Genomic DNA, 14,573 nt, shown 5'->3' with positions numbered 1-14,573 from the left:
CGTGCCCGATGACCCAGGGTGGGTTGTGCCATTTCACTGAGGAACACGGTTTATAGGGTGAAAGAAAACGGGTTAAGCTTCCGTTTTATGTTTTGTTTCACGCCGAAACATTAATGTGATTTCGCCGAATCGTCAGTGGTAAGTCATGGATTTCAAAGTATTTCCTCGCACTTGGGCAGCTACGGGGTTGTAGATATTCTCAAATCTCGCTAAATTCAGTCGCTGGCTCCTTCATAATATAATGTAGTGTTTAGCGTTGAACAGTTAAGTTTACGCCGTCAAAATACGTGAAGTCACGGCAGGCTGGCTTGGGAACATCAAGGCGGCGTCGCCCGCACGTACGTGGCCCTTATTTCGTTGTTGTGTTTTATCCGACTTACCTAACCCGACCTATCGACCTATCGCTCAGCACGACCTATCGCTCAGCAGAACAACGCCAAAGCCACTGATTCACCGTGGCAGGTGTACCAAAGACCAGTGACTGAAATAAGCTGTCCCTTGGAAAGCATGTAGTAGGACAAAACAGAGCGGTTACCGCAGCGAACGAACTGGCCGCGCTGGCGTCGTCACCAGGCGACATTGCGTCACCATGCAGGTGCGGGGGTACGCACGAACGCCAGTGTCGGTAACTTGGAGGGGAAGCCATTTAGCGAGCTTTACTGTGATTAGCATTCTTCGGGAACTACAACATTGGGTGGCTGTTTGGGCTACTTCAGACTTAGCGGTATGTATGTATGTGTGTGTGTGTGTGTGTGTGTGTGTGTGTGTGTGTGTGCGCGCGCGCGTGTGTGTGTGTGTGTGTGTGTGTGTGTGTGTGTGTGTGTGTGTGTGTGTGTGTGTGTGTGTGTGTGTGTGTGTGTGTGTGTGTGTGTGTGTGTGTGTGTGTGTGTGTGTGTGTGTGTGTGTGTGTGTGTGTGTGTGTGTGTGTGTGTGTGTGTTTGTAGGCCATATGTAACCTCACGGCGCCCTTCAATAAAAAGAGAGTCCTTTAAAATTTCTCCTTAAAATAGTCATTTATAATACGTAAAACAATTAGCGTAATTAAGGTAATTATTCAATTAAGCATTTTGATTTATTTCAGAAGTAGTAGCCGCCTCATCGAGTAAATTAGTTGAAGGGTTAGAATTGTGCTGTCTGCCATGGACAATTTTTTCAAAATTTGGTGCAGCTAAAAAAATTAATAAAATATGTGCCTCCATTTGCCGCTGCTTCTCAAGACATACTCGAGATAAAGAATAAAATAAAGAAGTTTAGGCAGACCACATCTGCGAGCCATCAAGAGCCGCCGCCGCGAAGCCTGCGCATGGCTTCAGAAATGAATGGCGCGCAGGTACGTGGCAAACGCTGGGAAGGAAGGAAGGAAATCAACTTTATTCAGGTCCTGCAGGCCACGAGAGCTTTGGGCTCTCATGGAGTGGGCGTCTCCCACGACGGAACCGGGAGGTTGAGTTTCCTGGCGGCGTCGTGGACCTGCTGGACGGCCCAGAGTTGGGGAGCGAGTTCTTCGCTTCGGATTGCTTCTTCAAACTTGCGCTTGTCCTGTTCGTAGTTTACGTGAGCTTGCGAGCACGGCCAGAGTAAATGAAACGCGTAATGCGGCTAGCCGGGCTCTAATCTCGCGCTTCTTTCTGGACACGCTGCGCCATCTAGTGGCACTGCCGCGAAGTTCGCGCGTAGCCTGCGAGACCATAAGCGTGGTGCGCCGGTGCCTAGGAACGCTGAGAATCGTTTCTGCGCTTGGCCGCACTCTTAATGGCACATATTGACCCAATTTGGCGAAATATCCATTGAATAATGGCACACACCCAGTGCATTCGTGGCGCAACTCGCTAAAGCGTTGGCATAAAAGGCGTTCATTGAAAAGCGGCACGTAGCCAGTGCATTTGCGAAGCAGCCTGCTCATACGTTCGGTTCCAGTCTCTGAGGGATCGTTGTGAAGTGTGTTCGATTCCGCTCAGCGTAGGAGAAATTTAAGGAATCTTTTTTTGTCATTCTAGAGCAGCACATTCCCAGCAGCGCATATCTAGTTACTCAAGTTGGTGTCAAAGATGTTCATTGAAAAGCTGCGCACACCTACTGGCACGTATAGGGAGTGACCCAAGTTGGCATCAAGGACGTTCACCGAAGACCAGCATAGACCGGGCGGCACATACCCAATGCTCCAAGTAGGCGTCTGTTTGCTTCAACGGCGGTACCTATTTAGTCCAGCATCTACAGTGACCATGGCGGCGAGAAAGAGATTCGTTGATGAGTGGCATGTATGTACACATTGCCATATATTTTGTGACCCAACCTGGTCCACTGGTTAGTTTCGAACCCTGTTGCCGCGGGACATCAGCCCGATGCGCTACCCATTCGACCACGGACTTCTCAGTCACACACGCAGGCGCGGAAACCGTTATGTACAAACATAGATGGTTGGCCCACGTAAAGTGCGTGAAGCACCCTAAGAATGCTGACAACCAGCCACGTCTTCAAAGGCACCTGCTCACGTTCACAGTGACGTTCACGTACTCGTCGCGTCATCGGCACGGTCACGTGGAGCGAATCGCTTTCTTCCTTCGTTCTGGGGTTTTACGTGCCAAAAGCACTATTTGATAAGGTACGCCGTAGTGTGTGTGACTCCGGGGTAATTTCGACCACGTGAGGTTCTCTAGCGTGCAGCCAATTCCTGGTACACGGGCTTTCTTTTTTTTTTCATGTCACCCCCATTGAAATGCGGCCGCCATAGCCGGAATTTGATCCCACGGCCTCGGATTTCGCAGCCCAACTCCATAGCCCATACGCTACTACGCCACCACGGCGGGTGGGAATTGCTTTTTGTTCACGAAAAAAGAGTCCCGATGGCTTCCGCCCTGCAAAATGGCGTCTGTCCACCGAACTGACTGGGTCATTACCTCGTAGAGCAAATGCGCGTGGCTATGCGTAGGGCCTTGAGCAGAGAGGTCTGTGAATGTTGTATGAACCGTTTCTTTCCCAGCAAATTAGCCGATTACCCGGAAAACGGACAGCTAATTCACCGGATAGTGAGAGCACGGACAGCGCTAGCTGGTGGGGAAGTAAGCCTTGATGGCACAGGGTATCCCTGAATAAGGACCGAATAAATCCTCTCTTTTAAGGCAAATGGACACGCCAGATGGCGAACACGTCTGCTTACGTGAGACCTGCGCGAAGGACGCAAATCCAGCCGCATATAAACAGTCCCTAATTACGCCTCTTGCGTCAGCCACACGCCTGTATAATGTTCGAAGCTCCACATTGTCTCTTCGACGTTGAAAGGAGACAAAAAAATATTATGCCGATTTATATCCATAGATTATTCGTGTAAAAGTCTATCATCGTTATCTGTGTGCCAATATACATTGCATAGAAAATTGGACAATTTACGTAATTCCCACGTTACCCCCCTCTCTACCGCCATCAGTGAATCAGTCAGTGCTAACGTAACTTGAGAGTGTGCCATAGTCTAAAACAGGTGGCACTGCTCCGATTTCTAATTTTCGTAATTTTAATGCTTATGAAAGTTCAGTTCGTAGTACGAATGGCGAATAAGTTGTTACAGAACTTTAATTTTTCAAATCTGGCTCGACTTATACTTTTCCGTTAGCGTCGGTTTAACCCTTGGTCAAACCTTGAAAATCTGTCTCTTGAATGACGAGTATTCGCGCCCATGGTCGAATGACTGACATCTGCTCTAGTGATCCTGCTAAGGTGTTGCGGACGAATATTTGAACGTTTTGTCTGTTTTTATGTATTGATGTCTATCTCTGTGTAAGTGCATTTTGTTGAATTTGCTTAAGCTATACCTGCTGTAATTATGGGAGTATATGCTGCCTTGTAACGGGCCCTGGGCCCTCGTCGAACCTTTCCAGGAGTCCCTCCAGTGTATTTATTGATAAATAAATTGAATTGTGCGCATTTTGATACATGCGAAGCTTTTACACTGGCTCTTGATCTCCCTTCGCCTTAACTATATTCCCCCAAATAGGCCTCGAACCATCGTTTAAATATGTCGTTCTCCCACTTGTATATTTAACGTTAGAAAAGCGGGCGCTGATGTAAGGCCTAGAGCTGCTGGGGTACATAGCATACGGTGCGCAGATATTGCGTAGGTGTGGCACTTGGAGGGAGCCCGGAAATGACGCGATCGTGGTGAAGGCAAGCACTGCGGCGTTAACTTAGGAATTGAGCAGTCTGTGGTTATGGAGCAGAGCGCTATAGAGGGAGGCCTTGTCATGTCTACAGCTGTTCGCATAGCGAATTTTTTCTAATAAATTTCAACACAAATCCTCAAGAAAGATTGGCCATTCGCATAAGCTTTCTCTCATACGGCATGGTCACCTGTGACTATTTATGACCATATCTTGTACTGCTTCTGTTGACCTGCTGCTGTGTGTTTCGGAACCGGAAGTTTAAATCGTCCAACCGGAAGTACAGCTTGTGGCACACGCCGCAAGTATGTGGTGTCCACATTTACATGTTCGGTTAAAAAGGTAGGTGGAACAGTGCACATTTACGGCTAGTTTCATGGCGCATATCTGCAACCTGGTGTCATTCGGCAAATTCATTCCAAGTGGATAAGCGTTGCCAATTCACCAGCTACAATAAGTAAATTGCAACATGTGCCATAAAGTTGCTCAAGAAGTCAATTAGTCAATCTCGTTTATTAGTTGAATATTTGTTTCGCTTTCTTGTGCAAGCAATGTCCGCCTCTCTAAATGATCCAGCTCAAGGAATAGATTTAAATTATCTGCACAGGCAATTTTCAAAAATGGGGGAAAACCTAAAAAATGATCACTCCGTATAAACCACCTACTTCATACGTCTCTGGCTGTTCGTGTGAGCCTACTTCAGCCTTCTCGTGTTCCTTCCATGGCACCAGCCCGCGATATCTCAGTGGCATTGAGAATTCTTTTTTTCTCATGTGAGTCCTGTACGTAACCTGCACCATGAGTTTATCAGGGCACGCTTCGCCAGAGAGACAAAACTTTATTAAATGTTCTTGCTAGGATGAAGGAAGGCGGGGGGCTGGGAGACTTGCCCCAACGGAGCCTCCTTCCTCGGCGGCGGCCAGACCTTCAGCCTTGGCGTCATTGTCGGCCAGCCGGACTGGCCAGAGTTGGCCTTCTGGACATCCGCTGAGCAGCACAGCCTCCCGCTGCTTGTGGTGGTGATTTTAAATGTACGGATGATTTATGTCGCTGAGGGACATTCCATCGCCCTGCCACGCTGATATTTCCTGCGCAGGGATTTCTAGCTGTATCATGGTCGCAATAATATCGTATGTTTAAGACGTACCTACTTCTTTCTGTAGCGTCAAAATTTCCACCAGAGCGTCGCAGGGTCCTATTTCTTCGTATTTTGGGCATTGAGGGACAGAGCATTTTCTTCACGCTGCCCATTCCTTCTGTGGACACTTCTGCAACCCGTACTGCGCGAGTTGTCGAGGGCACCAGAGCAACGGCAACGGACCCTGCCCCACCATCAGTGTATCGACAAGCCGTCGCAGTGTTAGAGCAAAATTTCGCCTCCGCGGGCAATGCAGTCGTAGAGCGGCATAGCTTTCGTCGCCGCGTGCAACAAACAGGCTAGTCTAAGAATATGTAGCTGCTTTACGAAAGCTTGCTGCACTCTGCTGCTTCCCTACAATCGAGTACTCACAGCATGATAAACTTCTGGAAGGCATCGCTTCTTAAGACCTGCGCGGACGTCTCCTTCTAGCGGGCTCTTCAGTTTAATTTTCCCGTGCCGTACTCTTCGTCCACTAACTAGAACAGGAATTTCAGGTCAGACATGTTTCTACAAAAAAGGGCTCCACGTCAATGGAAATGCTCACTACAGCCAGTTTCGCACAGGCAGAATTCTCCGCAGAGGGCCAACGCCCAAGCACACACCACGATTAGTCTGCCCCACGTACTTCACACGCCAACAACTGTCGGCAGCTGCCCCGCGAGCCTCCGGCATCAGACCCCGCCACCGCAAGTGCCTCCCGCTCTGATGGGTAAGGGATACCTATCAGCCACCAGCTCGACCCTCCCGAGAGGTCGGATATCTCGCGCAGTTAGCGCCCCCATTGTTTTCGTTGTGGTTATACCCACCATCGAACATCTTCGCACTGGCGTGCAAAAGACCAAAGCTGTTTTTATTGCGAATGCCCCGGGCATTTTCTTCCCGCGTGAAACTAACGGCGCCGTTATTCTTCTGCTGTTGTTAGAGAAGCCGAGGGTGACTCGCCTGACCATGAAGTTTTAATTGTTGACGTTATTTCTGTGGCCAAATCGTGATGGTGACGCAGTGTGAATCCACTTGAGCCTCTTCGGATTCCTTCCGCGGCGCTAGCCCGCAATATCACATCGACGTACATGTTGGTTCAAATGATTTGGTGATTAAATGTTGATTATACCTTTCTATTCTGTGTATCTGTTTTTTTCATGTTGATTATTTACTAATTTTCTAATTCCCAGCGTATTGCACGAGCAATTGTCCACCTTGTCTTGTTTTGAGTAGGCACTTGGATGACCCTTTCTTTTTTCGACCAAGATGGCGATCCCGGAGATAGCGCACTCTATGGTGTAATGTGGTTAATTGTAAACTATATTGATGCCAATTACAACCGTACCGTTAATTTTGCCTATCCTGAGACTAATTCTCACTTCTTGTAGGCACAGCTGAAGCCACCTTCGAGACACGATTGCCACACGCGAGCACTGTTTAGTCTGAGCGCACCCGCTCCTTTTCTCAAAAGTGTGCCGTACGGCGGGGGAACGTTAAAGATCCCCTGGCGGTGAAAATTAATCCGGAGTCCCTCACTACGGCGTGCCGCATAATCAAATCGTGTTTTGGCACGTAAAACCCCAGATATGATCACGTGCCGTATGGCGGCTTCGCCTCAACATGACTTTGTCTACGGCGGTGCACCCTTTACAAGGGTATAATGCAATATAGTTAATTTTCTTTATATTGGCGCTTTTCAAATAATCTACAATGAGCGATCAACCAGCTATGGCTTCACCTCACTGCCTTGAGCAAACGGACTGACCTAAGAGTCACAGTTACAAGGGAAGGTCACCAGGAGAATCGCCATTGGTAACTCGACCACCCTACGAGTTCCTTTGTATGTGTTAGCCGGAGTTAGCGCAGTAAACTGGACTTTCACTTGCGAGGGTGAGCAGAGACGGTACGCAGATCAAGCACATATGTTTTTCTCTCCGTCGCCTACATTGCTACTATTGCTTTGTATTTCCCTTTTTATACCCAGTTAACGAAAGTTCCCCAGTGACGATCGATGAATTGCTCAGGGAGCCACATTACGAACAGTGCTAATTGCTCCCTTACTGCTAATTATACATACTCTGCGATTGGTCCTAGCTTTTCGTCTTCTTGAGACCTACATTTTGTCACAACTTGTGGCTCCCTAGGATGCTCTCGAGGCACGTAAGTGCCGTTTTTTGTTTTCTGGAACTGGTTACAAAATACCCATATTTCTGATATGACAAACCCGTGTAAGGTCAGCTGAGACGACCTTGTCGTTTAAATATGAAGGAAATGCTGATAGAAACAGGTTACTCGCTTGGCGATATGGGACTGTATTCTGAGCGCGCATGCCCCATATAACTTCTATTCTCACGGACAACTTTCTGTTGCATTGAAGGGAAAGCTACGGGGGTGGAGCTTCGGCACATGTACTACTACGCCAAATATTTCAGCAGCGTTTGACAGCGCTCTTCGTTTCTAGCAACAAATACTGAATAACCGTAGCTACCATGCACGACGCTGTCGCATTCGCTTAAACACGAAAAAGAGAAGCAGAAATATAAATAATTTTTAACTGTCTGTGGTGTTTTGTCCAAGATGGTTTCAACTACTTTAAAAACTTCCTTGATTTTGTCTATGGGCGTTCGAATAGGGCAATTTTGGAATGGAATTGCATATCGAATATGTTATTGCTAAGCATAGTGAAATATAAATAACATAACCATTTATAATTGTATTAAAAGTTACATCAATATATCTACGGGCTGATCATTTTTAAGTTTTCCGGAATTTTTAAAAATCGCCTGTGCCAGATGGCATGGTCATTGTCCTTAAGCTCAATTATTCGAAGGGTCGGACATTACAAGCACAAGAAATCGAAACACATATTCAACGAATTAGGAAAAATAACGAATTAATATTTTGGTTAATTACCTTGCAGCACACGTCGCAATTTACGAATTGTAACCGGCTTCACTGCAAGACGTAGCCACTTGAAATGAATCTCCAGGATGGCACCAGTTTCAAGATGTTATTTCCCAAAGTGTGGGACGAAAGACATGGGCGTTCCCGTTTCTTTCGTGCTTCAATGCATAAAAAGTACTTTTTTTTATGGCGAGTGTGATGGCTCACATTTCCAAACTAGTGTCATTCTGGAAATTCCTTCCAAGTGGATACGCCTTGATAACTCACCGTCTAAAGCGTAAATTTTGATATGTGCCTTAAAGTAATTGAGTATTACGTATAGCAGGTGGTGCGACTGAGCTGTGAAGTGAACGAGATATGTATTCGGCGCCGCTGGTGTCGTCTAGAGAGCTGCTTGTGGTGCGCGCTTCCATATAGGTGATTTTTGGCCGCTTCTCAGCCGGCTTAGTCCGGCAGAGTAACTTGATTTTCATGGGATAGCGATAACGCGCTCGGACGCAAGCTATTCACAACTAGTCGGTCGTTTGCGTTCTCTCGGGTTGGAAAACACGCGTGTTGTTGTCCAACAAAGACGAATAATTCCGTTTCTTGCACACACGTATTCGCCGTGCTGTTGCAGACAATTTATTGTATACTGCAGACGACTGGCATGAGAGCTGTTTTCGACGAATAATCGTACACTTTACGGCTAGTTTATGTTTACTTAGGAGGAAAGCTGTTTTGCTTGATCAAGAGTGTTAGGTTTATCGCTTGCCTTCCAGTATTTTAGGCAAATCGTCAAGACTGCGTAACGCTACGAAAGCGATTAAAGAGCTTACGTTTGCCATCAGCATCATTGTACGCCTCACGCCTACGTCATACAACCTCCAAAGGACGTCCTATTGTCCAGATCAGCACGTCAGGAAGTTTGAAACACAGAGACGGCCGAGAGCATTGTCGAAAATATTACTGGAAGGATAAACGCATGTTGTTTAAGTGAGGCTCCGACTTTGTACGTAAGCATTAGTTAACATTAACTCAGTTAAGTTAGCAGGGGACTGAGATTACGTTTTCTGTTTTTTTATTTTATTGCGATAGCAGTTATATGGACACTCCAGGCGCATTTCCGCCGTCGTCGTCGCCGTGACGGCCCGTAGAAAGTCCAAGTGCGATATCATCATGGCCGCGCTCCGTATTCTGTGGAAGCGAGTGAAAGTGTGCTCAGAGAGAAGTGCCGTCTTCCATCGCGCGCAAAGCTACGGGGAGAAGGTGGGGTGTGTTCTACTTCGGCGGGGGCTGAGCGCGGCCGCGTGCCCTATCTTTAAAGCGATCTGCGATGAGTACAGAGTCTGGATGCGCCGAATGCAGATAGCTTCGTGTGCGCTGTGTTCTCGCCTCTTAGTTCGCATTAAAGTGAGAGGCAGCACGAAGGTCACTTTGCTCGCTGCTGCTGCCACTCTTCCTCACGCCAACATTCTGACAGCGAGTGTCCGCGATCATAGAGTGAGGTGTGTTTATGTCTGCCTGTGCACGCATGACCCCATTATTATCAATTTATTTAGCAAGCGGATTTTTACGAGTTTATACGGCCGATAAAACTACTATTCTTACTTGCTTACCTACTTAACGTCCATATATATCAGTACTCTAAAGGCCTGAAGGCTTTACACAGAGGAGTTAGTATCTTTTTTTATTAACAAAAAGTCTCCAAAGGTGGCTTTCTTGAAGGCGGTAGCGTCACTAATGGCAGCAACGCAAGGAGGGAAATAATTCCATTCATTGTCCGTGCGTGGTATAATGGAACTGTAAAAAAAGGTTGGTACGGCGTGTGGGAACTCCTACATTGTATTCGTGGTCACCGCGAGAAGATACTTGAATGGAAGGAAGAAGAAGCTCTTCGTTAAGAAAGGGGTTAGTAAAATAAGTCGCACGAAGCAAACATAAACGAGACCAAATGCGGCCCGATTAGAGACTAGGAAGACCAAGCATTGATTTTATAGAATATAAATTAATTTTATAGAATATAAATATAATTAGATACAATAAAACAGGCGGCATGATTTCGAGCACTTTCGAGAGCACGCAATCAAGTAGCAGTGGATGGATCGCAGACAGGACTTGCATACTCGAGTTTGGATTTCACCACGGATATATAAAGTAGAAGTTGCACACGGGTAGGAGTGGACGAGAAATTTCGGCGTTAATAGCCAAGCATTCGGCTGGCATTTCTGGGAACAATATCAACATGCGTATTCCAAGGTAGGTATTTCGTAATGCGCATATATTTATGAAAGGAAACGGCTTCTAGAAGTGCGTCGTTGAGGCTGCATGTGAGCGGCTGACTTGAGTTAAGAATGCACGATACTCTCGTTGTTTTAAACTTTGAAATGTTAAGTCTCATCAACCAATATTTACACCAAGTCGAGAGCTTGCGTCACTTTGCAAAGTAAAGACATCGTTACTTTCATTAATTTGCCGATATAGGACTTGTACTCATCACGGAAAAGTTTAGTGGAAGAGGTAATTCCAACAGGCAAATCATTAATATATATATAAGAAATAGCAACCGTCCTAAAAGGGATTCCTGGGCACTCCTGAGGTAACTGACACTGATGGAGAATCGAAGCCATTGGCATGCACGTATTGAGAGAAGGTTCCACAAGAAGCACTCTATCAAGCCTAAAACGTGAGGATCTAATTTTCTATTCGACGTTTCTAAACGAAGGAGATTATGCGAGATGGTATCGGGAGCCTTCGAAAAGTCTAAAAGTATGCAGCCACTAATCATTTTCTTTTCTACAGCTGTGAACAAGTTGTCAGTGAAGGTGATTAGCTGCGTTTCGCAAGAGAAAAAAAAAAGAACATCATAAAACCATGCCGGCATGAAGTAAAGCGTTCGCTAGATTCAAGAAAAGACATGAGTAGTATATGCTCAAGAAGTTTGCATGGTGTACTTGTTAATGTTGTAGGTCTGTAATGAACGGGCGCTTGCGAATCACTCTCTCTTTCTTCCCGTCACTTGGTAAAGTAGAATACGGACGATTAAGGCTTGGTGCTCTTCAAACATTTGGTAGAGACACTTATGACTGGTTACGTTGGGGAATACGAAAGCATTATAGTCGCTTTTGTGAAATGTTTTTTTTCTGCGCGTTCCTTGACCGCGGAAGCTATCGCCTGCGCTTTAATTGCGTCTCGGTAAGGCCAAATGAAGACGCTCCAAGTGCCTTAACGCGCTCACTTGCCCGCGAGGAGTTCATAAATCGAAGGACCGCTGAAGTGGCACTCAATTTGACATTAATGCTTTTAAGCATGAATGCTTTTAGCTACCGTTGTCGGCGACCTTTAAGTGACCTTGAGCCAAAAGCCGTAGCTGTTATGCGGACACTCAAACGTGTACATCCGGGAATCGTCGCGAGAACAAAACGCATCATCCGGGCAACAAGTCAAAGCGTAAAAAAAATGTGCTCTGTGGCCCCAAACACTTTGCACAGGACCACATTACATACGCTAGCTACAGCCCAAACAGGTGACGTGGCGACACTTCCCACCCACTGGCTGCACCGCCACTTGCCCAATATCACACGCACTAGGCCGCACGTTTAGTCAGCCAATGGCTGCATTGTGACATGCGCAATGATGCACGCACTAGGCACACATTTAGTCAACCACAACCGTGGAGCCGCTTGACAGTTAAAACGTGGCGTCAAAAAAAAAAATGTATCCTGGAATACAAATTGCAGACATTGCAGTCAACCTGAGACGACAGAACAGTGCTTTATTCTTTGTCGTGACGCATTTTATTTTTGGGACATTTTACCAAGAACTATCAACATAGACTTTCCTCTCACATCCTATGGTATCCGGTCCATTAATTTCCAGAAGGCAACCAGCAATACACCATAGGATTTGTTTATGTTATTAGGACTCTATGCATTATGAAGAAGCCGAATGATCGACAGACATGCCGAGCCACCTCGCTCAACAAGGCCTGTCTTTCGAGAAGAGGCTTCTCAAGTGCGTAGTGTGGTTGCAACCTTCGATACCGTTCCTTAATGGATATCGCGTCTGGGCGCTTGTGTTTGCACAAATTTTGAACTTTGTGTGGACTGCGTAGCAAGTGTGTATTTCTTTTTACGTGTGCCCAAATGTAATGGAACAATTTTCGAATGGCACTACTCATAATTCCATGCAATAAAAACAAAACGCAAAAAGAAAGAGCCACCATGGCCTCGGGGAAGCGTGCCCGTCTTGCACCCTGGAGACCCGGGTTCGATTACCGCCCAGACCGAAATTTACCTAATGTTCGTTTCAAAGGCATTGATTTATGTTTTTACAGGAACCTCCGTGAGAAATTTGATGAATTCGAGTATTCTTTTATGTGGTTTTACTCTTTGCCGTCAGCGCTCACGCCGCCGGCTATAATGCCGGATTTTTGCGTAATGAGGCATATGATGCTTTCGCATTAAAGACTGTCTGTATAGCAATCTATTAATTTGCTATCGCAATCAATGCTTCGCCCTTCGGGCGAAGCTGCGACGTTACTGAGTATGTTAGCCAACTGTAAATCTAAACACTCTTGTCATTTAAGTTCGAAAACCTCCTGGCTCCTCCGAAGAACGTTGAAAGATTACTAGTGGGCAAAAATGAACAATTAGCCAGCTCTAGAAGGCGAAATTATTTATTTAAAGAGCTATGTGCTGTGTCAGGACGATGACCTGTAAGGTTAACTACAAGCTAATTGGCTAAATTTTTTTACCTTAGCTAACCTTAATTGTTATACCTTTTGCTCGTGCACATACATACATACATACATACATACATACATACATACATACATACATACATACATACATACATACATACATACATACATACATACATACATACATACATACATACATACATACATACATACATACATACATACATACATACATACATACATACATACATACATACATACATACATACATACATACATACATACATACATACATACATACATACATACATAATATCAGCAGCATTGGTTTAGGTACGCTGTATCTCCTCTTTTTGCAGCATGACACTAAGGTAGATAGCACCTGGAGTACATATGCCTTTAATACTTGAAACGCTTTTATCATTAAGTCCACATCACTTTTGTGCCTGAACAGAATTTTACAACCATCAAAAAGTGAAACGCACCCGCACTGGCGACTGTGGAAGGGAATAATCTAAGGTAATCCACCTGGTAAGTATAGTTAATGTCTTTGTAATCATTTGTCTGCGCATCCCACACATATGAAAGACTCCAGGTTAAGGGAATGTCATAGACAAAGTGGCTGCCGCCAATGAATATAGTTGTCATTGTGCCGCCCATGTTACCCTGCTTTTTACTGTGATCACCCCTCCACACTATATGCGTTGCACAAAAGCGCAGACGTCTTCTGTAGCTTGTTTTCTGTCAGGACATCAATGCCGTATTTTGCACACCAATTGTCTTCGATGTGTGCGAGAAAGAATTAATGTAGGGAAGGGCCGCTGGCCTTTCCTGTAATATTATATCTACCGTCACTGAGAGTACTTGCTGCCAGACCTAATAAACCTTGCAAGGCGTACCGTTGATATAGATAAGGAGTGCGCTGAAACTGGCTGTTTGCTGCATGGGAATTGAATTGAAGAGCTCTGTCTATTGTTCTCACTTATGAACCGTCTTTGAGGCTGTTTGATTAGTTGCGAGCGTTTGCAAGAAGTGAACCTTAGAAACGCTTTTAAAGATCGGAGAGCATGTTCCTAGCACACATGTTCTCCGTGAAGACAAAAAACAACAACAAGGTGATGTTCATAAATTGTATCTTGTCACTTGGCCTTCGTGCGTGAATTTCAAACCGTTGCTTTCATCAATTATTTTAGAAGTTCCACTGGCGCTGTCAAGCTGGGCTGCAGAACGCAAGATATCGGCACATCTCAGGGAGCCTTCGGGTGGTTAGCGCATAGAACACATTTACGACGTGTTTTCCATCGGCAACAATTACCACGCTGTAATCGTGCCCAAGAATAGCCTAGTGAAAAGTATCTCAGTGGGTGCGCTACTCGGTCAAACGTTGCTACAACGGCGCCGACCTGAAATAAGTGTGCCGACGTCGAATAGTGCCATCCGGGCGCCACTCTATTACACCAACATAACACCCACACGTTTGACTCAACCCACGAAGCTCGTGGCGGGAAGGCCTGCTTTATTCGTTCTTGTGGGCGCGCCCACGGTATGCTACTCACAGAAAGAGCTTAGGCAATTCTTGCATGGTGCATGCATGCGAGAACTGTTACTGCACTACAGTTCGCGCTGAACCCGTGACCCCGTCACGCAGAAATCCCCACAGCCAGGTCACTCTCCCGCATTGGCCATGCCGAAATGGTGCGGAGCGCTTGAGCCG

Source organism: Dermacentor variabilis, chromosome 10, assembly GCF_050947875.1.
Source record: "Dermacentor variabilis isolate Ectoservices chromosome 10, ASM5094787v1, whole genome shotgun sequence".
NCBI lineage: Eukaryota > Metazoa > Arthropoda > Arachnida > Ixodida > Ixodidae > Dermacentor > Dermacentor variabilis.
This window is presented reverse-complemented; position numbering follows the sequence as displayed.